The following is a 25,268-nucleotide window of genomic DNA, read 5'->3' as shown; positions in this document are numbered from 1 at the left end:
AGAGGGGGGACGTTGCGGTCCTTGAAATTGGAGGACAGCTAGGATGTCTCAGAGTGGAAGGCCCATCTTGAGAGCAGATGTGGCGGAGGCGCCGCCTCGTGCTCCCACAAGGAGCTTGAACAGTTCATCAACTTTACTAACTGCTTTCACTCCAATTTCAAATTCACCTGGACCATCTCTGATACCTCTCTCTCGTTCCTGGACTTCTCTGTCTCCATCTCTGGTGACCACCTCGAAACCAACATCTATTTCAAACCCACCGACTCCCACAGCTCCTAGACTACACCTCCTCTCACCCACCTTCCTGCAAGAATGTGATCCCCTACTCCCAATTCCTACACCTCCACCACGTCTGCTCCCAAGATGGGGCATTCCGCTTCCAAACATCCCAGATGTCCTCTTATTTCAAGGACTATAATTTCCCCCCTCCGGTGATCAAAAATGCTGTCAACTGCATCTCTTGCGTTTCCCACACCTCTGCCCTCACATCCCCTCCCCCCAAAAAAAAAATACAGAATTCTCCTTGTCCTCACATACCACCCCACCAACTTCCACATCCAACGTATCATTCTCCGCTACTTCCACCAACTACAATCCGACCCCACAACCAAATGGATATTTCCCTCCCCACTCCTATCTGCCTTTCGTAGGGACTGCTATCTCTGTGTCTCCCTCATCTGCTCCACACTCCCCACTAGCCCCACCATCCCTGGCACCTTTCCCTGCAACCGCAGGAAGTGCTACACCTGCCCCTACACCTCATCCCTCACCTCCATCCAAGGCACTAAACAAACCTTCAACATCAGACAGGGGTTCACCTGCACATTCATCAACGTGGTCTACTGCATCTGTTGCTCCCAATGTGGCCTCCTCTACATCGGTGAAACCAAACGGAGACTCAGAGACCGTTTTGTAGAGCATCTGTGCTCTGTACACAACAAATGACAACACCTTCTAGTCGCGAACCATTTTAACTCCCCCTCCCACTCTCTGGGTGACATGTCTATCCTGGGCCTCCTCCAGTGTCACAATGACACCACCTGCAAACTGGAGAAGAAGCACCGCATATTCCACCTCGGGACCCTATAGCCCAATGGCCTAAACGTGGATTTTACCAGTTTTAAAATCTCCCCACCCGCAGTCTCATCCCAAGTCCAAACCTCCCTCTCAGCCCCGCATCCTTGACCTGATACAACCTGTCCATCTTCTCTCCCACCTATCCGCCCCACCCATCCCACTGACCAATCCCCACCACTGTCTATCTGCATTCACCTATCACCATCCCACCTACCTTCCCAGCCCCACGCCTCCTCTATTTATTTCCCAGCTTCCTTCCCCCTCCCCATTTCTGAAGAAGGGTCCCAACCCGAAACGTCAACCTTCCTGTTCCTCTGATGCTGCCTGGCCTGCTGTGTTCCTCCAGCTCCACATTTCGTTATCGCTGACTCCAGCATCTGCACTTCTTGCTGTCTCTGAGATACCAAGACTGGATTGGCCACCTATTATTGGGACACATTATTGGGACCATTGTAATCCCAGTTATGCATGGGCAATAGACAATCCGACTCCTTTTACTGGTGGTACAAGGACCAGGTCCCAACCTTTTGGAAAGTGACTAGCTAAAGAAAATCTCCCTGGATTGGCAACAGATCTTTAACATAGATACTGGCAATCTATATGACATCACTGGGGAGTATCCTGAAGTGCTCTAAGCGGGCCTCAGGAGGATAAAGGCACCAGAGTCAAGATCTATATGGACCTAGAGGCCCGACCTAAATACTTCAAGGCATGAGCAGTCTCCTGTGCCATGCATGCCAAAATAGAGGCCAAATTGGAATGTCTAGAGGAAACTGGCATCAAATACCTATTAAATTTTGCTTAATGGGCTGTGCTTGTAGCCCCGGTTTTAAAAGCTGACAACTCAATCCGTCTCTGCGGAGATTATAAGTTGATGGTCAACAGGGCTTCCTGCTTGGACAGATACCCTATGTAGTGTATAGAAGACTTGTGTGCAAAGCTGGCTGAGGGGCAAAACATTTTTCAAATTGGATATGAGTAGTGCCTACCTCCAACTGGAGCTTCTGGTGCCATCCATGAAGCATGTCTGTATAAATACTCACAAAGGACTGTATATGAGATAACTCACTTGTCTTTTGGGGTGCCTACAGCTTGCGCTATCTTTCAAATAGTGGTGGAGAATATCCTCTAAGGGGTGCCCAGAGTGGCAGTCTATCTGGATGATGTTTTAAACTTGGAAGCTACTTTAATGGAAAATTTGAAGAGTTTGGAGGAGGTTTGGCAGTGTTTTTCTGTGCTGGAATTCAACTAAAAAAGGGAAAAATGTGTGTTCCAGGTAAATCAAAGTAATGTACCTTGGGTACAGGGTTGACAAGGATACATTATACCCTGTCGAAGGCCATAAAAAGTGTTCCAACTCCAAGGAGCACAAAGGAGTTGAAGTCTTTTCTAGGTTTTATAAATTGCTTTGGAAATTCATATCCAACCCTGTGACCTGCTGTCACCCCTCCATGTCCTGCTAAATAAAAATCAGAAATAGTCGTGGCAAATGCCACAAGAAAAAGACTTTGCAAACATCAAACAACAACTATTGTCAACAAATATATTAGCCCACTGCAATCCCCTGAGACCACTTATTATAACCAGTATTCATGGGGAATCACTATTTCATCTCCCTGTAGAGTTTGTTGAGTATGAGTTCCCTTGGTAACAGGCAATGGCCTCTCCAGCTGGAACTCATCACCTGAGCCCTTTCTTTATAAAGCAGACACAGGGATGGATCTGCAGAACTATCTGTCCTGGGCTGGGACTAGCCTTTGTATGCTATGGATAGTGGCACTACTTTGGTGTTCAATGTTCCATTCCAGTCAGCCACCCTGAGTTATTACATTCATCATAAAGTTGAATTTAAATGTGTCATGAAGAGTTTGTTTAAGCACTGTACATTCCAAGAAGTTTGTCATTTTGAATTTTCAAATTCATGTTCCTTTAATGAATCTAATAGGACAAATTATAATGTTTTATTAAATTGAAAGGAAAGTTTAACTATAGAACAAAGGATGAGTTAGAGCTTTGGCACATGTAATATCACTCCAAGCCTTTGATAATACTCAGCCCTAGAACCATCAAAGCATCAACAAACGGTGCTTGTTTTCATGTGAGTTATAAATAGTAATGTCACTATAGTACTGTGGTATTACTTTGTGTTCACAATGCATCCACTCCCTTTCGTTTAAGCTGGAATTGTAAACAGATTTACAAAACTTACTCAGCGTGGGAAAGATTTAACAACTTGTATGTTCTTTATAAGATGCAGGGTTCCAAATGGAATGCCTCCTTAAGCCAATGTAACCACAATAATGTGACAGAGACGAATTGGTTTGAAATCAGGTTTTGTGGCCAGAGGCTTGAAATGTCATCTTTGAATTCATAAAAGGTACCAAGACAATATCTCTCCACATTAAAAAGAAAACAAACAAGGAAACAGAATGAATACTGAGCGCCCTGTTGCTCTAGAAACCAACAATACATCCTGTGAGTCTGTACAATCTTCCCAGCTGTTTGACTGCAGGCTCCAAAGTGAGTTTCGTGAAGTTGTGTATGAGCCACAGACTGCGGTGTGGGAATGCTTGAAAGACCTGATTGCAAACAACAAAGCAGCATTCTCCTTCCTGTGTCACCCAATTGTGTGACATTTCTGTTATACACCAAAGACTTGTGTTTTCTCTTTCACAGTGGCAAAAGCAGGATTGTCATCTGGGTGACTGCGACTCTGTTAGCCGTCAAACACAAAAGTGTCCACTATAATATGGATTGAATAGGAAAAGCCCCACTGGCCAGTATTTAAACAGGAATGTTACAACAAAATTACAGGCTTCACGAAGAAATATTTCTGAGAACATCTCTTTGAAATGCAGTGACCCAACGTTTAGGAAAAAATTAGCTTGTTCATCCATTTGAATGTAAAAATGGGCAGAAATCCAGTTTTAAACTTTTAAATGTTCTTTTGAAGGGATTTTAATGCACAAATTTCAAACAAACCATTTCTATTCAAATGACATGCATGAAAGTTCTGCCAAATTTTTGATCATGGTTGTTCTGGATGTATAATCCACCCCAAGACTTCCATTTAAATTTAAAAACTGAAGAACATCATGTAAAAAATGGATCTGTATCCAGGAGACTCACGAGAGCCCAGACTAGAGGAGACCTTCCTGATCTCTAGTTCCTCACTGTATTTGAGGAAGATGGATTCCGGCTGGTGAAGTATGAACCAGGACCAGTCCTGCGCTGATATAGAGATCAGAACGGCAGAAGCGAGTGAGCAGCATTGTTGTCTGCTCATCTCGGAAGTGCAACCTCTCTTACTTTCCTCTATATAAGGGGTTGTGCCTCTTTGTCAACTATTTCTTTCTTTTCCATAGATATAATCAGTCATCAAAAATGGACACAGCAGCTTCTCAGCACAAACCCTCTAGGAATGGAGCCCAGACACCTCAGAGGCCCACTGGCAAACAGTTTGCCTGCACCCTCCACCATCAGAGATTTTCACACCCATGAGTCCCTTAGCTGGAGTAGATCAGGGACACAATCTGGTGGGCACATCACAGACACCAGTCCACACGTGGTGGAGGAAGAAATGCCCAAATTGTCTGACTTTGGGAGCATTGCCAGTGACCATACATCTGCTGAGGCCCAGGCAAAAGATGGGCCTTTGTACACAGTCGTACTGACATGGTCATTCTGCAAAGATGAAACATCAGGCAGGGATGGCAGACACATTTAATAGACTGAAGCAAAAATGGGTGAGTCTGTCCATCTCAAATTACAATGTTTCCAGCATACAAGTGTTTAGCTGCTTCCATGGAAAGAATGGCAGTCACCTTGGAGACCCAGGTGTAGCAGAACAGTCAGTGGCTGCCAGATATGTTCTCTCATCTAAGCTCCATTGCTCTAGGCAAGGGTGCTCATCATCCCTGAAAAGTGAAAGGGGAATAAGGCACCTCGAATTCACTCCACTTTTAGGTATGTTCGAACAGGAGACTCTCACCTGCTCAGGGCTTTCTAGTCTCGAGGACAACAGAAGATGGCCATCAAAGGTTTCACAATTATAAAATTATACCAGCCCAAAGGCCCTAGCTGAAGGTGTCTGGCCCATACTTGGATGTAGTGGTAGGTAAAGGAAGAATAAATCCTTTTGAGGGTACCTTGGTGGCAAGGGTGTTTAATTAATGTAAATACTGTTTTAATATTTGCTGCAGTCACATCTCCCTGCCAGGTGCCAACTTAGTTGTCTGAAGTAAAATCAGTGAAGCATGCTCCCATTACAGCAAGATGCTGCCCTTCCCTTGGAGCCTCTTTGAATGTTGTTGTTTATTTGCACTTTAGTAAAGCCTTTGACAAGGTTCTGCATGGTAGACTAATTAATAAAGTTAGGTCACATGGGATTCAGGGTGAGCTTGCCAATTGGATACATAATTGGCCTAATGGCAGGAGCGTGATGGTGGAGAGTTGTTTTTCAGACTGGAGACCTGTCACTAGTGGTTTTCCATACGGATCAGTTCTGGGTCCTCTTTTGTTTGTCATTTATATAAATGATTTAGACGTTAATAAAGAAGGCATGATTGGTATGTTTGCGGATTACTCAAAAATTGGTGGCATCGTAGATATTGAAGAAGGTATTCTAAGATTACGAAGGAATCTTGATCAAATGGGTCAATGGGCTGAAAAATGGCAGATGGAGTTCAACCTGGGCAAATGTGAGGTATTGCATTTTGGTGCAACAAACTTATACAATTAATGGTAGGGCCTTGGGTAGTGTTGCAGAACAGAGGGACCTCGGAGTTCAGATATGTAATTCTTTGAAGTTTCCATCCCATGTAGACAGGGTGGTTAAAAAGGTGTTTAGCACACTTGCCTGCATTGCTCAGTCCTTTGAGTATAGGCGTTGGGAAGTCGTGTTGACATTGTGCAGGATATTGGTGAGGCCCCTTGTGGAATACTGTATCCAGTTCTGGTTGACCAGTTATAGGAAGGATATTATCAAGCTGGAGAGGGTTCAGAAGAGATTTACCAAGATGTTGCTGGGTATGGTAGGTTTGAGTTAGAAAGAAAGGCTGGATAGGCTGTGACTTTTTTCACTGGACTGTAGGAGGTTGAGAGGTGATCTTATAGAAGTTTATAAAATAATGAGGGGTATAGATAGAGTTAATGGTAATTGTCTTTTCCACAGGATGGGGATTTCAAGACTAGGGGACACATTTTAAGGTGAGAGGAGAGAGATTTAAAAAAGACATGAGGGGCAGATTTTTAAGGTGAGAGGAGAGAGATTTAAAAAAGACATGGGGGCAGATTTTTACTCAGAGGGTGGTTCACGTGTGAAATGAACTCTTTGGGGAAGCGGTGGATGTGGGTACAATTACAACGTTTAAAAGACATTTGAATAAGTACATGAATAGGAAAGATTTGGAGGGATATGGGCCAGGAGCAGGCAAGTGGAACTAATTTAGTTTGGGATTATGGTCAGCATGGACTGGTTGGACCGAAGGGTCTGTTTCCAAGCTGTATTGACACCATGTCTCACTAACTCAGCAGTGGGTGTGCCTGTACTCTGTCTTGGAAGTATGAAGGCAACATTTGAGCATTATGTGCTATCATTGCAATGGCACAGTTTCTGGTCCTACTATTCTGCAGGACTGTAGAGAGAGAGAGAGAGAGTTCAGAATGGCAGGGGCTGTAAGTTGTCACGTATGCTTTTTGACTCCTTGGGTCATAGCCCTGTTGTCTGGACATGTGTGACGCTGTGCTGGGCCAGCTCAGCATCCTCAACAGCAGATTCCTCTGAAGAGGTGGCTTCCTGCTTCTCCATCACATCCAGTTCCCAAGACACCCTTCCCTTTCCCGAGTTAGGTTATGGAGGGCACAGCGAACAACTATATTGAAGACCCTCTATCTGGAGTTATTGAAGTAAACCACCTGGTGCAGGCATCTGAATTTCATTTTCACAAGTTGTACAGTCTGCCCTTTGGTAGTCGGCACAGCATTGTGACTCAGTTCAGTCGATGGATTCCTGACAGGAGACATGAGCCAGGCTTTGAAGGGGATACCATTGTCGCTGACCAGTAATCCCTGTAAATGTCAAGGGGAGGCTGAAAAATGCATGCACCTTTCAAGTGTCCCAGATTGTGGGCATCGTGTCAGCTGTCTTCAGGCCTGCATTATCTGGCTGGTGGAGCTGCAATGCATGAAGACAGCTGGTTGCTGATAGGTCACACTGATGGCTACACAGGTATAATTGATAGCACCCTGCACGTGTGGAAATCCTGCAATGAATTGAAAACAAGATCCTCAATATCTCACACTAACACCAATGCTTTAGATTTGTAGAAAATTGCATTTAACTAGAAGAATCAATAAACAAAAGATTTACAAAACAATAGATCATTGTAATTCTTTCCACACTTTGTAGAATGGCTGAGTAAGTTGTTGCATAATTGTCATAAAAGAACCTGCCAGATGCCAAGAAAATACCGAACAACAAGTCTTTATGGTTAATTAGAAGCGCAATCTATAATCTGAATGCTCATCAAGCCAAGAGTGAGAAATCTCCTGCAAGATCCACCAGTAACTCACAGATTCTCCACACATATTAAAAATAGAGAATATGCATAGTTACAGGACAATCTGTTCTCTTGTTGTAAAGGGTCATTTAGCTCTGTTGGCTGGATGGCTGGTTTGTGATGCAGAGTGATGCCAATAGCATGGGTTCAATTTCTGCACCAACTGAGGAAGGAAACTGCCATCCTTACCTGGTCTGGCCTACATGTGACCCCAGACCCACAGCAATGTGGTTGACTCTGAACTGCCCTCTGGGCAATTAGGGATGGACAATAAATGGTGCCTAGCCAGTGACGTCCTCATCCTGTTAATGAATAAAGGAAAAAAAAACTCCCCTTGCCTGACATGTGGTGACCCTCAGGTTAAACTCACCACCAGTTATTTTTCTTTAATAAGAGAGCAGCCCTAGGATCTTCTGGAACTACGGTGATTTTACGTTACACAAGCCGGCAATTACCAAAACATGAGATTCTACTATTCTCGATGGAAGCAGATAGACTCAAAAGCAATAAAATTCACACACACCAAAAGATTGTTGTACAGCCTCCTTGGTTCACTTTTCAGTAAGATAATTCTATACGTCAACAAATGATAGCAGAAAGCATTAGACCGCCTTAAATTTACCTTAATTCTACCTTACATGGTAGTGTAGTTTATTTCACCTAGATGTGCAATGTAATATTAGCAGTTTCTATTCAGCATTAGAATCCCAGCTTGAAGAACTTCAGCCCAGTCTTCATGTCAGTAAATGATGCTTGGGCTGCTTTGCAATTTATTCTGTTTTTTGGACTAGCAGTTATTAGGAATGGATTAGGATCTGAGAGATCACCAGATGCTGACTGGACACAGTGAGGTATTTGAAGCTGTCAAAAGACAATAAACCTCAGTAAATTGACTGTGATGATGGCCAACTTTAAGCTTTGAAATCAGGTTGATTTCAACTCTGCATTGCTTCAAACTATAAAAACTCCATTATATAATCAGATAGGCCAATATTTTGTAAATGTAAACAAAACTCTGTACAAGGACACTCTTGTAAAACTGCTAGAATCATTAAAGGGTCCAGGAAGTCCCATCCCTTTAAAACTTATGGCAGATTTACATTAAGGGTGTGGCTGATTGCACCAGACAGGCATTCAAGAACTAGTAATGTAAACAGCCATCTGTCTTCCAGACAAAAGCAGTTTAAGAATTGTGCTGGGAACCAGATTATTTGATAGAAAGTTGGGTATCAAAAATGTCATGAAAACCATCAAAGACTGACAGCTGTACTTCATAATCTTAAAAGAAAAATTAATTCATAACAATTTTTACTTCATACAAAAGGAACTTTTTTGTAGAGTTCTACTATCTACTATCATGTAGATTGATCCAGAGAAATGGTATAATAGGAACAAAAACAGAAGTTGCTGGAAAAGCTCAGCAGAATGCTGAGGAAGGGTCACTGGACTCGAAACGTTAACTCTGATTTTTTCTTCACAGAGGCTGCCAGACCTGCTGAGTGTTTCCAGCAACTTCTGTTTTTGTTCCTGGTTTACAGCATCCAGAGTCCTTTCAAATTTTAAATGGTATAATAGGTAGTTTTCCCTACAGTTCTGGTACTTTATTTCAACTAGTTGCTTTTTGTTTATCAGCTGAGACTCCATACCCTTATTATGATACTTTTCCAATTGTGGAACTTTAATTTAGTTTAAGCATCTCTGTGGTTGAATATTGTTTTTACTTGTATAATTATAATCTATATTGTTCTTACAAAATAGAAGAAGACTTTTCAGACCCTATTAGCTCTCTGGAAGAGTTGTCCAATTGGTTCCATTCTCTGAAACTTTTCCCATAGGACAGCAGTCATTTTCCTTTTCAAGTATTCATCCAATTTTTTTGAAAGCTACTATTAAATCTGCTTCTACCGTTCTTTCAGGCAATAGTTCCAAGTGTGATGAAGAATCAGTGCTGAAAGAACAGGACTTCAGAGCTTCAGGTCTCTGATCTGTCTAGTAAGGGCAACATGGTAGCACAGTGGTTAGCATTGCTGCCTCACAGCGCCAGGGACCTGGATTTGATTCCAGCCTCGGGTGACTGTGTGGAGTTTGGAGTTTACATGGCCAATCCTGTGTCTATGCGGATTTCCTCCGGGTGCTCTGGTTTCCTCCCACAATCCAAAGATGTGCAGGTTAGATGGATTGGCCATGGTAACTTGCCCATAGTGTCCAGGGATGTGTAGGTTAGGTGGATTATCCATTGTTAATGCGGGATTATGGGGATTGGGTACGTGACTGAGACTGAGTCTGGGTGGGATGCTCTTTGGAGTGTTGGTATGGACCCGATGGGCCAAATGGCTTCTGCCACACTGATTCTATGACACTACCACTGTGCACAGAGCTCTGCCCAAATCTGTCTACGACTACAAAACCATCCAAATCAGTCCTCTCAGCAGATGGCAATCAGATCCTAATAAATAAGCATGATCTACTTGTTCACTGGGCAGAGGATTTTAACAAGCTGCTGAAGCTAGAATCTTTAGTATGCAATGGTGCCATTCACTCATTTCCTCAGCATCCCATTCTGGATTAGCTTATTTTTGATCCATCTCATGTCAAAGTTACCAAGGGAATGAAGCATCGTTCTGTGGTTAACTCTCCTGAAGCCAATGGCATTCCACCTAAAGTATTCAGGAAAAGAGGAGCTCACATGTTTAACAAACATACTAACCTCTTCTGCTTAATCTGGTATCAGGGAATTGTATTGTACATGATTATTTCTGCAATGATACTCTCAGCAGGATTGACACTTATCTTACAGATATAGTGTGCCTGGAATTATAATGTGATTTTGTGCTGAATGAGGAAGAAGCAACATGATCTTTGCAGCACATCAAATTCAAGAGAAGTGTTGGGAACAGAATAAGGATCACCAAATGATTTTCATTGACCTGACTGAGGTCTTCAATGAAGGAAGCTGTGAATACCTCTATGTGTCCTGTATAAATGTGGTTGGCCTAAAAAGATGATCAGAGTCATCGCTGATTTCCTAACAGCATATGATGCTGAATCGTACTTTATCACATTCCTTTGCCAGCATCAAGCATCCCAAAACTGCATAATGGTTCCAGTTTTGGTTGCCTGTACTGTTGTTTAGAAGGTGATTCAAAACAGAATTTTGAGAAGAACAAAATAATAAATGGTTCATCATACTGAACATTATGTATATTTATGATCAATATTCTTGGATATGCTAAACATTGGTCACAAACTCTGACAGAATACAGTCCCTTTACTATCAAATAAGATCAATTAAATTCTTTAAAATCAGACTTAGGATAGAATCTATATGATTACAAAGCCATTGGAAGAAATACTCAAACAACAAAATGAGCAGAGATATATTATATATTCATAATGACGAATTGACAGCATGACGCCTCTAATGTAATTTTGAGTCACTGCACAACAGAGACTTCTAGCATCAACTTGCATCAGACCTTCTCACTGGACTAGGTCAGGTACATCAGGGGAAAGAAATACCTTGGTTTTACAACACTTATTCGCAATGTTATTAATGCAATAAAGTCACAGAGTCATGGAGATGTACAGCACGGAAACAGACCCTTTGGTCCAACTCGTCCATGTGTGAAAAAGTTGCCCCTTAGGTCCCTTTTAAATCTTTCCCCTCTCACCTTAGACCGTGCCCTCTAGTTTTGGAATCCCCCCTCCGGGGAAAATACCTTGTCTACTTACCCTATCCATGCCCCTCATGATTTTATAAACTTCTACAAGGTCACCCCTCAGCCTCCAAAGTTCCAGGGAAAATAGCCCCAGCCTATTCAGCCTCTCCCTATAGCTCAAACTCTCCAACCCGGGCAACATCCTTGTAAATCCTTTCTGGACCCTTTCAAGTTTCACAACATTCTTCCTATAGCAGGGATACCAGAATTGTACACAGTATTCCAAAAGTGGCTTAACCAATGTCCTGTACAGACACAATATGACCTCCCAACTCCTATACTCAATGCATTGACCAATAAAGGCAAACATTCCAAACGCCTTCATTACTGTCCTATCTACCTGCAACTTCACTTTTAAGGAACTATGAACCTGCACTCCAAAGTCTCCTTGTTCAGCAACACTCCCCAGGACTTTACCATTAAGTGTATAAGTCCAGCCCTGATTTGCCTTTCCAAAATGCAGCACCTCACATTTATCTAAATTAAACTCCACCTGCCACTTCTCGGCCCAGCAGCCCATCTGATCAAGATCAAGATGAGGTAACCTTCTTCGCTGTCCAGTACACCTCCAATTTTGGTGTCATCTTCAAACTTACTAACTATACATCCTATGTTCACATCCAAATCACTTATATAAATGACAAAAAGCAGTGGACCCAGCACCAATCCTTGTGGCACACCACTAATCACAGGCCTCCAGTCTGAAAAACAACCCTCCACCACCTCTGTCTTCTATCTTCAAGACAATTCTGTATTCAAATAGTTAGTTCTCCCTGCATTCCATGAGATATAACCTTGCTAACCAATCTACCATGAGGAACCTTGTTGAACGCCGTATTGAAAATCATGTAGATCACATTCACTGCTCTGCCCTCCTCAATCCTCTTGATTGCTTCTTCAAAAAAATCTATCAAGCTAGTGAGACACGATTTCCCACACTCAAAGCCATGTTGACTGTCCCTAATCAGTCCTTGCCTTTCCAAATACATGTAAATCCTGTCCCTCAGGATTCCCTCCAACAATTTGCCCACCAAAGATGTCAGACTAACTGGTCTATAGTTCCCTGGTGTTTCCTTACCACCTTTCTTAAATAGTGGCATCACATTACCCATTCTTCATCTCACCCAGTGTATGATATGGAAAATGATTTAATTGTGACATAATTAAAAATAACATACTAGGGTATCTATGCAGCATTAATATGCCTCAGAGAAAGCACTTGGATATAACTTTTCTGGCAGCTTTGGAAAATCAAACTTGTTCAATCAATTCTACATCACTTGTAACAAGTTCCTAAGAACAGAGCTCAAACAATTATTAAATAAAATAAATGGTAAATATTGGTATGAAGCATACTGGTGCTTGAATGTCATTCTGCTGCTAATAGAAACAGTCTGAATTTTAGGAGATAGATGACAGTGAATCACACAAAGGAACTTGAAGTTCACTGACTAACTTCCTGCCATTGAGTCCAACAGGACCACATCCATCATGTATGTAGTGACTTTGACAAAACAATGACTTATCCTTCAATGTGACACATTACCCAAATATTTTAAAACCGTCATGTATCTTACAAAGATACGTCAGCTTAATGTTTTCTCGAATTATTCAAAGCTGTTAGTTTAAGCAAAGCTAAGGAGGAACTGTTTTCATTAAAAGATGCATGCCAAGCAAAATTTTTGGTGAAAATAAATAGAAGAGGGAGAAAAAAATGTGCTTCATGTTTACATGATTTACATCTTCATAGAGTATGGATATAAACAAAGAAAATCAGGAGGATCAGGTAGCTTGCATGAAGGCATTGCCTTTTTAAAGTTAAATAGCTAATTCTCCATTAGCTGGAGTCCATAGAGAAATCAGTACCTTCTAAATTTGTTTTTAGACTGAAATCATGGTGCACATATTTTCATTGACTGACATGAAGTAAATCGATCTCTTTACTCCCTTCATTAGTTTATCTCTGATGGTATTGCACATAATATTAAATGGATTTAGACAGCTGAGCCGATTGAACATAAGTCAGAGGCAATTTTCAGGACATGGGGAGACTTCTAATATAAGTGAGCATGTAGATTTGTGGCTAGGGGTTGAAATCTTGGAAAATTTTGAATGGCTCAAAAAGTCAATTTTCTCGTTTCACTGCAACACATGCAGGAAAAGCAAGTGATGAATTTCAATGTGTTAATTGCTCTAATCATAGTTTAACATTGGTCCCAAGGCTTCCTGAAACTCCCTGATGAGAACAAGGTGAAATGGTAGTGGAATTTTGAGGGAGCTGAAGCCATGATCGGGAAGTAAGCCAATAAATATTAGTTTCTCCCAGCTGTGTTCACAATGCCTGTGATGAAGGTGTTTTTACACATTTTGGAGTTTGTTTATATCCTTTGAATATCTCATCTACACTTTTAAAGTTTGATAGTCTGATCTGCATTTTGGAATTCTCTCAGATCTCTGTGGGTACACTGTATCAGTCTGGACCTCAGAAAAGGACCAAAAGACCCATGAGCACACTGTTCCTTCATAATCCTGCAGGTCTCAATGAGTTAGGAGATCAACAGAGGTATTCAACTCACAGGAGGCCACACACAGCACACAAGGTCCACAACAAACATGTTAAAGTCAGAAGCTTTGAGTTGTACAAGAAGGAAACAGACCCGTTGGTCCAACTCGTCCATGCCGACCAGACATCCCAATCTGGCCAAGTCCCATTTGTCAGTATTTGACCCATATCCCTCTCAACCCTTCCTATTCATATATCCATTCAATGCCTTTTGAATGTTGTACCTGCATCACCCTCTGGATGAAAAAGTAACCCCTCAGGTCTTTTTTAAATCTTTCCCCTCTCACCTTAAAGCTATGCCCTCTAATTTTGGACTCCCCCTTCTAGGAAAAAGACCGAGGCTATTTACCCTATCGATGCCCATCATGATTTTATTAAGAAATGAGACCAAAACTGCACACACTACTCCCAGTACAATCTCACGAATGCCCTGTAGGCTTGTAAAACCTTCTGTGTCCAAAATCTGATATTGTCAGCTGTGACTGGGAGAGTGTTCAGAAAATTTAATATTATTTCAGACTCTTCCTTTGGGGGTATCACCAGTGATGTACCTGCGAATGGGAGGAGGCTCAATGTATTTGCATTTGTTATTTGGCTTCCCAGACAGTGTTCTAACTTGTAATTATAAGAACTTTGAGACCTTCCTACCAGTTAATTTTGGCTGGGACTTTGGGAGACTACCTGTCAGATAAAGACAAGTCTGGGTACTGGAAAGTGACCATCACATGATGCCTAAACCTAGCAGGAATAAGCTCGAGTGGGGAATAAGGCAACATGTAAAAAAAGACCCATTTTCTCACCAGTGAACCATCTCAAGTCTAAGGGAAAATTACCACTGTATCTGTTAATGTTACTCTGATATTACCTGAGTACTTACACTCTGCCTTGATGGCTGTGATGTTAATCGGTAATGCTGCCTGTTGCAAAATGTGTTGACATAGATTCCTGGCCATTCTTATCAGTTTGTTTGTATGCAGATAAAAGGCCTACCCTGTCTTCAGTGTGAACTTAGGTCTGCTGCTGTTCCTAACCGGGAGACTCTGGGCATTCAGGTTATTCCAGTCCAACATCAGTGTTAAAGGAACCTCAGGATGTTACGTCAGCTGCTGGCAGATATTTGCAGACTCCGAGAATGATATCAACTGCCAACTCAACATGGTAACTACTAGTGACTATCTAAGAAACCAGCTCATTCAACTCTTTTTGCCTCTGGATCCCTTCAGGACTCTGTCAGAGCCATTTACGGGATCTTGCAGTCAGCAACATACAAAGAGATAAGATAGGTGTTTGATGGCTCTTTTTCCACAGTTGCCAATTATGTTAATTTTGCCAGTGATTCAGTCAGATTACGAGTGGATTTTCAGATTTGCTGCTTTGGCAGATTTTCCTCAGGTACAGCCTATCATTGATAGCACACATATGGCAAATAATGCATCCTCAGATCACTCAGAAATGCAAAGGTTTCATTTCATTCGCGCAGTTGTGCAGCCATTGGGAGATCTTTAAACTGGTCTGCACACAATTGCCAGGCAATATATATTTTTTGTTCCTATGACAGTGCAGACTCCCTAATCTCTTCTTTTGAAAGCAGAGACAAGGAACTTAAAACACAACCAATGAAATCTTTCAGAGTAAGGTGCAGGAAAGTGTAGACTTGAGAAGGCAGAGTGAGGGTTTTGGGATTATAGATATATGTACTATATCTGTCGTTGTTTTCTGCTCCACGTAAATGATTGAATTACATCCTACATTGAATCCAGGAGACTGGCACCTCACCCCTGCTTCTGACCCGTTGTGCTGCCTCCAACCATGTCGTTTTGGTGCCAGCACCTTCTTCCCTTTTCTGGGGAATAGTCTGTTCCTCCAGACCATCATCGTCCCAAGGAGGACATCAGAGCAGGAATCACTACTCACTTAGTCGTGTTTCTTACAACACTGGACTGCACAGTTATGAGGCAAAGTTATAATATCTGTCTGTACATTAAAATCCATACCATACATTCTGTCTTCAGTTTTATGTGGTTCTTGAATTTTACATGTTATCTATAGTTGAATAACCATTTAGAAATCTGCAGAGTAGCATTGTAGAATTTTCTCTGAAATTCAGGCAGATGAATTCGGGGAGGAGATGGCCTCATGGTATTATCCCTGGCCTGTTAATGCAGCAACCCAGATATCGTTCTGGGGACCCCGGTTTGAATCCCACTGCGCGGAGGGTGGAATTTGAATTCAATAAATATCTGGAATTAATAATCTAATGATGACCATGAATCCATTGCCAATTGTCAGAAAAACCCATCTGGCTCACTAGTGCCCTTTAGAGAAGGAAACTGCCATCCTTACCTGGTCTGGCCTACATGTGACTCCAGACCCACAGCAATGCGGTTGACTCTGAACTGCACTCTGGGCAATTAGGGATGGGCAATAAATGCTGCCTGGTCAATGATGCCCACATCCTGTGAATGAATAAAAGACAAAGGAAAATTGAAGTGCTGCAACTGGCAGGAATGAGTTTTTTTTAATCAAGTTTTCATGCACAGATTTTTTGACAATGTAGATAGATGAATTGTTGAAAGGACATGAATACAGATACATGATTTTAAAAGTAGTATTACGGAAATATGTAGTTACTGTGAAATTCATAACCTTTCTGAATAAATTATTTTCCTCACCAGAAAATCCTTCACCCTAATTCATGGTGGAACATGGCTAAATGGGCTGCATTGTGACCCCTGACATCACTGCTCTTTTCTACAAAGGAAACATGAAGAATATCATCAGTGATAACACAGTGTGGAGCTGGAGGAACACAGCAGGCCAGGCAGCATCAGAGGAGCAGGAAAGCTGACGTTTCTGATGTTTTGCCCCCATTTCTGAAGAAGGGTCCCAACCCGCTTTCCTGCTCCTCTGATGCTGCCTTGCTTGCTGTGTTCCTCCAGCTCCGCACTGTGTTGTCTCTGACTCCAGCATCAGCAGTTCTTACCATCCCCAATATCATCAGTGAGTTTGTTTGCATAGAAAATCGGATTCTTCCCATAAAATGACAAGTACCAAACTGTCAGAAAGCGATGGCTTGAAACATTTGGCCAGAAAAGTAAAACACAGCAGTGGTGGATAGGCTAATTTGACGAATAAATTCAGTGAGAGCACTCCATGTGGTGTGAAGCTACCAATTGTCTCTGTGACACTTCTTACAAAGTATAACTGATGTACAACTGATTCTTCTGTATGGAAGATAGTATTTTTCACAAGCTATCTGATTAATTAGGTACCAATGACATTAGCCCTTGAAATAAAACAAAGAACTGGGGATGCTGAAGATCTGAAACAAAATCAGAAATTGCTGGAGAAACTCAGCAGGCCAGGCAGCATCTGTGGAGAAAAAAAAGTTAAGGTTTTGAGTCTTTTGATTCTTCGTTAGAATTCATCAGTTCAAAATAATAACTCTTTCTCCCCACAGATTCTGCCAGACCTGCTGAGTTTCTCCAGCAATTTTTGTTTTTATATTAACCCCTTGACTGTGTTACTTGAAAGGACATTGCACTCTGCTAAATTACATGAAAAACATGCCCTAGACACTTATTGTCCAATGCGGATAGTTATATTCTAACTGCCATGCTATATAAAAGGCCTTTTCAGATACAAGAATTTTGGATGAACTCACCAATTTTTAAAAAATTAACCTATTTTTCCAATCAGCCTGTTCAGAGATATTATTACCACACCTATGGAGCAGGTGGGACTTGAACCCAGGCCTCCTGGACCAGGGTTAAGAACACTTACACAGCACCACACAACCAATTCAGTGCTTCTGCAGAATACAGGAAAATGTTGCACCATGTTCTTTATTCTCTGCCATTATTGTGAAATATACATGTCTAACTCAAATGCTCAATAATTATATGTTCCTCTTTTTCCCTCTTCATTCAATAATATATTTCTGGGATCCAAAAACAAAATTATTGTGGTTGGGTCCTGTCTTTACTCCAAAAAAGGGGTCACTTAGCTCAGTTGGCGAGTTTATAACTCAAAATGATGCCAACAGAATGTGTCCAATTCCCATACTGGCTGAGGTTACCATGAAGGGCTCTCCTTCTCAACATTTCCCCTTCCCTGAGATGTGGTAACCCTCAGATTAAACCACCACCAGTCGTCTCTGTCTAATAAGAGGGCAACCCTATGGGCCAGCAAGACTATGGCAATTTTACATTCTTTGCTCCAGAAATATGAATAATAACTTAAATTTTGATTGTTAGGTGACATAATTGCATAAAATTAAGTATTTTTTCAACATTTTACTAAGCAATGTGTGAAAGATGCATTGAAAATTTATACTGTAACAGCGGTGTTATTTTTAGAACCCTCCCATATTCACGTGCTTTGTAACAATAACTTCTGTAATTTCACCAAACCACAGAGATAAAGGTTTCTTGGCTCGTGGTTGGACTTTTAACATGGATTCCTGTTAGTGTCTTAAATTCTCTGTTTGTCACATTGGGAATTCTATGTCTCTCTTAGGATTATTGGAAGTTGGAATTGTAATAAGCAGCTTTGGTCTTTAAGTGGAAACTATAGAATTTTACCCACAAGATTCCTTCGTTCAGTCATGGTATCGTTCAAATATCCAAAGACAATTTTCTATAAAAAATTTGCTGTGATGTCCACAAGGCAAAGAGAACAATGTTTATTTCTGTCACCGTAATGATTTAGTCCTTTCCTCTTATTTGCTGTATGACAAATGATGGGAAGTTTCCTGGCACCGTGTATGGGACATTCATTACCACTCTAAGCTCTGGTACTTCAGGACGAAAATGGATTTCTAAGGAAAAAGCTTTATAGGTTTGATCTTTTGTGGTTCGTAGACCAATTAAAGGGGTTTTTTTCAATATCTCTGTTCTGGGAATAGGAACTGATGCAGGTTTGAGCCTAAGGAAGACATAAGCATCTGTTCCAGCAGAATAATACTATATATTAAATTTTCTGCACAGTTTGTGGGTTTTATTTATAAATGCTGTACATTTTGATGAGAGTACATGATACGTAACTGGGAAGATAGACAGGTTAGAAAATCTATTGGGAAATCATTTTTGGACATTAAACCTAAGGATGGATGTAGCATAATCATAATCACAGAATGAGGAGAAACGGTTTTGTCCCATGCTTTTGCAATCCAATGAAAAAACAGAGGTACATCCAGAAGGGTTTAAAAAAAAATTCCTTACAATAAGATTAGTTAGTTTCTGGTTGTCAAAGGTAACATTTTTCAATTTTAAAATTTGTCTTATATTTTAGTATGGAATTATTCAAATTAATTATTTTCAGAACTTGAAGTAAAACACTTGACCAATCTATTGGCAGTGATATGCTGTTGGTAACTGCCAAGACCTTAAGTACATGAGCTCTGTAATTTTAGGATATTATTTGTGAAAAACAAAAGAAATTAATGGGTTGGGTAAAATTGTTTTACATATGGCAACTTTAGGCTGAAATATAAAGAAATAAGAAAATAAATTTACACAGGATCGCTGAAGCTGTTTCAAAGAAAAAAGTGTCGTCAGAGTGCTGACTTCACATTGTTATCACCTGAAAAACAATTGCAAGAATTAAACTTTTCTCTAAAGAACTTAGACTTCAACAAAAATTGTTCAGGCTTTTCCACCTCAGAAGCAACAGCATCAACTCATTAAATTGCAAAGCCCTTTATTTTTCACAATTATTTACTATAAATCTCAATTTTATGTAAAGACAGTGAATACAGCATAAATGCTAACAATGCAATGTCGAGTTCTGGCGTGGATTTGTCAGGGCTATCATTTTCCATAATATTTTGGAAGCAGATTTACAATTCAGCACCTTTGAAATTGTAACTTTTGTTCAAATAATGTTTTCATATCTACACACATTATTCATCCTGATGTTTAAAAGAATGAAAACAAAGGGCAAGGGATGGATAATAAGCTTTATCCAAGAAGCATAACACCAGCAAGAAAATAGAAAATGTGACAGATATCCTTCTGCAAAGTAATGGGCAGAATCTTCCCAGCCCCTGAACAATGTGGGCCACAGTAAGAAAGTTGGGAAAATTCCATGAGATGTTCAGCAACAAGTTTCTCAACATCATGAGGAAAATGTCCCATTTTCCAGTGTTGAAAGGTGAAATGAGATTCTTGCCAGTGAGTAGTGAGAGGTCCATTTACATGAATTAAGGTCTCATTATTATTTAATCTTGCTTCATTCATATGCAGTTTCCATTTTCCCACTGACCAGATAGAAGCTAGACAGCCACAATTTCCAACACAAAAGCCAGAGAGGCACCCAGTAAATTCAGCATCCGGACCCCCCATCTTAGAAATCTGGCACCAAAATCTTAGGGTACAGTTCTTGAGCAGTGACTTCACGTACAGCCTGTGTCCACAGACATTGACATCTGACATGTACCAGCCTCACTGCCTCATCATGGCACGTCCCTGATCCAAGTAGAGTTTGGTTCTTCACTACAATGTTGCATACTGACACCTTGCATTGCAATGCTGCTGCAAGGACACTTTGTGCAGGGACAGGAACCCACTCACGGATTCAACCAGGGAGCATCCGAGAGCAGCTGTTTATTTGCTTTCTTAGCACACACACACTTTGGTCCTATTTCGATGGCCACAACATCCTTGCCTCATTTGTATGCTTTACCCCCTCAGTCTGAGCCTAAAGCTTTACCCTATTTCTGTCTTGACTTTCCTGATTAATTAGCTTCTGGTTGTCAAAGGTAATATTGTTTCACTTTTAAAACTTATATTTTAGCATGGAATTATTCAAATTAATTCTTTTTAGAACTTGAAGTAAAGCACTTGACCAATCTATTGACAGTGACATGCTGTTGGTAACTGCCGAGGCATTAAACACATGAGTTTTGTAATTTTAGGACATTATTTGGGGAAAAAATGGTGGCTTGTCATGCTTGTCTGCAGTCTTCAGTCAAGGTGGGGGACGTGTTGGTGTATGGCACTATGCTACACCTGCACCCTGTGTCAGTTGCATATGTGCCAAACATAGTGCATGAGCTGCAAGCTAAACTGCCATGTCTCAAACTACACAGGGAGTAGTCCTCAGTCAAGTCCAGGGAGACACCTTTCAAAGAAAGGGTCCTGACACAGTAAGTCAAGGACAACCTCCAATGTCAGCGCAGTGGTTTGGGCATGGTCAGTTGACCTCTCATGGTGGTCATGGTCGGGGGGGGGGTCCAAGAAGTGGCCACAATCAGCCCTGTGGAGAGTAGCAAGAAGACAGTCGGGAGCTATACAGATATCAGGCATGGGTCTGTTCACTCATCATTCGTAACTGTCTGTCTAAGTTGGTCCTGGGAGGGAGCAACAGTTAGCCCAACCTAAGAGTCATGTGGCTTTAGCAAGAGGTTTGCTGCTGTGGGAGGGAAGCTGAGGAGCTGAATTGTGAGGACTGGAGGCAGCATGCTGGGATGCAGAGGGAATAACAGCTGCGAAGGGGTTGGCCACTCAATATATAAGGGGTGGTGACAATAGAGAATTGGAGGGAAAAGATTAATGCATGAGAGAGTGACATCGACAGCAGCACCATGGCTTCGATGGGCTGGCCGGGGGGTGGGGTGGGGGTGGGGGGTTTGCGGGTGGTAGCAGTGCACTACTATAGCTTACATGTCTACGTGCTATACCAGAGGCTATGGTGAGAGGAGTATAATGTAGGGAGATGATGGTTTAGATAGGGAGATTTGATGGTATGGTGGCTCAGTGGTTAGCACTGCTGCCTCACAGCACCGGGGCGCCAGATTGGGTGATTGTCTGTGTGGAGTTTGCACATTCTCCCCCTGACTATGTGGGTTTCTGTTGGGTGGCTCCAGTTTCTTCCCATGGTTCAAAGATGTGCAGGCTAGTTGGATTGGTCATGGTAAACTGTCCATAGTGTCCAGGAATGTGCAGCTCAGGTGGATTAGCTCTGATGTATATGGGGTAATGGCAATAGGGTGGGGGTTAGGTCTGGGTGGGATCTCTTTGGAGGGTCAATGCAGTCTTGATGGGCTGAATGGCCTCTTTCTGTACTGTAGAGGTTCTATGAAAACGTTCTATGGAAAGAAATGTTGGGAAATACCAAGACCATGAAGCCCCATATGTACAAGAGGGAACATGTACATATGGGGCTTATCCTGAGATTCACTGAGGAGTAACCATTGTTTCCTTCCATAGTGCTCTACATAACAAGTGCACAAGAACAAAGGACAAAGAACAGTACAACACAGGAAAAGGCCCTTTAGCCCTCCAAGCCTGCGCCACCACATTTTGCCCTTGCATACTAAAACTGACTTCACTTACAGGATCCGTATCCCTCTATTCCCTTCCTATTCATGTATTCGTCCAGGTGCTTCTTGAATGCAGCTATTGTTTCTGCTTCCACCAACTCCTCTGGCAGCGTGTTCCAGGCACTCACCACCCTTTGTGTGAAAAACGTGCCTTGCATATCTGTTTTAAACCTGCTTCCTCGCACCTTGAACCTGTGTCCCATGGTAATTGACCCCTCCACCCTGGGAAAAAGCCTCATATCTTTCACTCTATCTATGCCATTCACAATCTTATAAACTTCTATTAGGTCGTCCCTCAACCTCCTGCATTCCAGTGAAAACAAACACAGTCTAGCCAACCTTTCTTCATGGATAAAATCCCCTATACCAGGCAACATCCCAGTAAAACTTTTCTGTACCTTCTCCAAAGCATCTACATCCTTCTGGTAGTATGGTGACCAGAACTGTGTGCAATATTCCAAATGTTCTATAAAGCTGCAGTATATATTTTCTATCCTTATACTCAGTGCCGCTTCCAATGAAGGCAAACATGCCATAGGCCTTTTTTTTACTGTCTTATACACTTGCGCTGCCACCTTCAGTGATTTGTGGACCTGCACACCCAGATCCCTCTGCATATCAATACTCCTAAAGATTCTGCCATTCACTGTATAATTTCCACCTGTACTTGACCTTCCAAAATGCATCACCTCACATTTGTCTGGATTAAACTCCATTTGCCATTTTTCTGCCTATGCATCCAACTGATCTATATCCTGCTGTATCCTCTGACAATCCTCCTCACTATCCACAACTCCATCAATCTTTGTATCAGCTACATTTTTCTCCAAATCATTTTCATAGATCACGCACAGCAGAGGTCCCACCACGGATCCCTGTGGAACACCACTAGTCACAGCCCTGCATTCTGAAAAGCATCCTTCCACTGCTACCCTCTGTCTCCTGTGACTAAGCCAGTTCTGTATCCACCTTGCCAGCTCACCCCGATACCATGCGACTTCACCTTTTGTACCAGCCTGCCTTGAAGGACCTTGTGAAAGGTTTTACTGAAGTCCATGTAGGCAAAATCAACCACTTTTCCCTCATCGATTGTCTTTGTCACCTCCTCAAAAAACTCAATCAAGCTAGTGAGGCATGACCTTACCCACACAAAACCATGCTGTTCATCGCTAATATTGGGGGAACAATGGTTGGGGTTCTAGAGTGAGCAATAGAAAGTTCAGAGGCCATGCAGGGTTAGTGTTCTGAGGGGTTAATAAGAGCAAATGAGGGAAGATGTTACATCCAACAGTGAGAGTGGAAAACTATGAGCCTTAATTGGAAGTCAGCAGCGATAGAATGAGTGTGAGATGTCTGAGAGAAGATGGCAGCACTTATGCTGGTGGAGTGGATGGTTTGAACAAAAACAAAGTTGCTGGAAAAGCTCAGCAGGTCTGGCAGCATCTGTGGAGGAGAGAACAGAGTTAACATTTCGGGTCCGGTGACCCTTCCTCAGAATTATGCTGTGGATGGTTTGGTTCACACTGACTGAGGTGGCAATCTTGGACAGCACTGGCAAAATCTGGTATTGTTGCATCTTCTGATGGCCTGGGGCCCTTATCTGCACCACTCCATCCACCAGGATCCCTAGGTTCCTGTCCACAAAGCAGGGCAATTTATCTTTATCTGCCATCTCCAGGAGAATTGACAGGAACTGTGCAAGGAAGTTTCAGACTGCCAACGCTTGACCGGGGGCACAATGGTCTTTCAAACATGGCTCTGGGTCCAGGAATCCTGGGAGGTCTCTACTGTGATGAGTACTTCTGCCTATGACAGGTGGAAGCATGCAAAAATGGGGTGCCTAGGGGTATGGTGCATGGTTAACAAGATGAGTTTGGGCCAATTGCATGAGAAAACTCACTAGGCCTGAGAGAGGGAAACTCTGTGAAATTGACCAAAAATGACACTTGACCAATTTGCGGAATGTTTCAGCCCAATTAGACTTGAACAGGAGTGGAGTGTTGATATAAGTGATCTTTACCAATATTTATAATTTGCAGCACTTCTGTTTTAGGCACTCCTGAAGAGCTACACTTCGAAATATTGATCTTCTTGAGCACAAGTCACATTATCTTCGTATACTTTATACTCAGGAGATGATTTATATGTCAGCAAGTTTTTCTCCTTATTGCTAATAAAGCAACTGCTAAGTAATGTATGGTCTTATATGATTTATAAGTCTGGTTTCAGTTATTACTGTAACTATGGAAAGAAAATGGCAAAGGATTCCACTTAATGTTTCAAACTTCCTTTGTGACTTAGTTTGCAAACCGTGGGAGTTCAGTACCTCCAAGTCCAGGTAGTGCAGATCTGATTTCCACTATTATTGTAGTAAATAAAGCCAGTGTCTTTAAACAGAAGGGATTACTGTTGCTTCAAAGTGGATAACAGGAGGATCTGATTTCTAATCCACAAAGTAGTGATTGTGAAGGTTATGAAGTTATATTTTCCAACAGTTGTTAAATACGACCCGTGTCAGAGTTTTAAAGAGAAAAAGTTTATTGGTTTCAGTGAAACAGTATCCTTCGTTTCTCAAACTTCAGCTTTGTTAATGCCTAAAGTCACTAAGCCCATTATGTTGGGATGTTCAATAATTGCCAGAATTATTTGACACCTCCTGGCTTTCCAATTCACTAAACATGTCTGATGTGTACTCCATGACTTGGCAGATATTGTCAGTTTCCAAATTCACAGTAATTGTAGGGTTAGCCATGAAGAAGAACATCAGTTCTGGTCTTAAAAATAAGTTAACACTAAGCTAAAAAGAAGTTCCTCCTTAAACAAAAATAGGAAAACGCCTATAATTAGCCAACTGCCAATAAAATCTAAATCTAAATAGAAGATGCTTATAGCAGTCTTTCACATATCATGTCAAACGGTGCTGCGCAGAAACCATATTTTCAATTTACAATAAGGTAGTGATGAGATTCAGTTTAATACAGAGATGGTCCATACACTCCCACAGCTTTCTGTTGTTTCAGTTAGTT

This window comes from Rhincodon typus, chromosome 27, assembly GCF_021869965.1.
Source record: "Rhincodon typus isolate 14 chromosome 27, sRhiTyp1.1, whole genome shotgun sequence".
Taxonomy (NCBI): domain Eukaryota; kingdom Metazoa; phylum Chordata; class Chondrichthyes; order Orectolobiformes; family Rhincodontidae; genus Rhincodon; species Rhincodon typus.
This window is presented reverse-complemented; position numbering follows the sequence as displayed.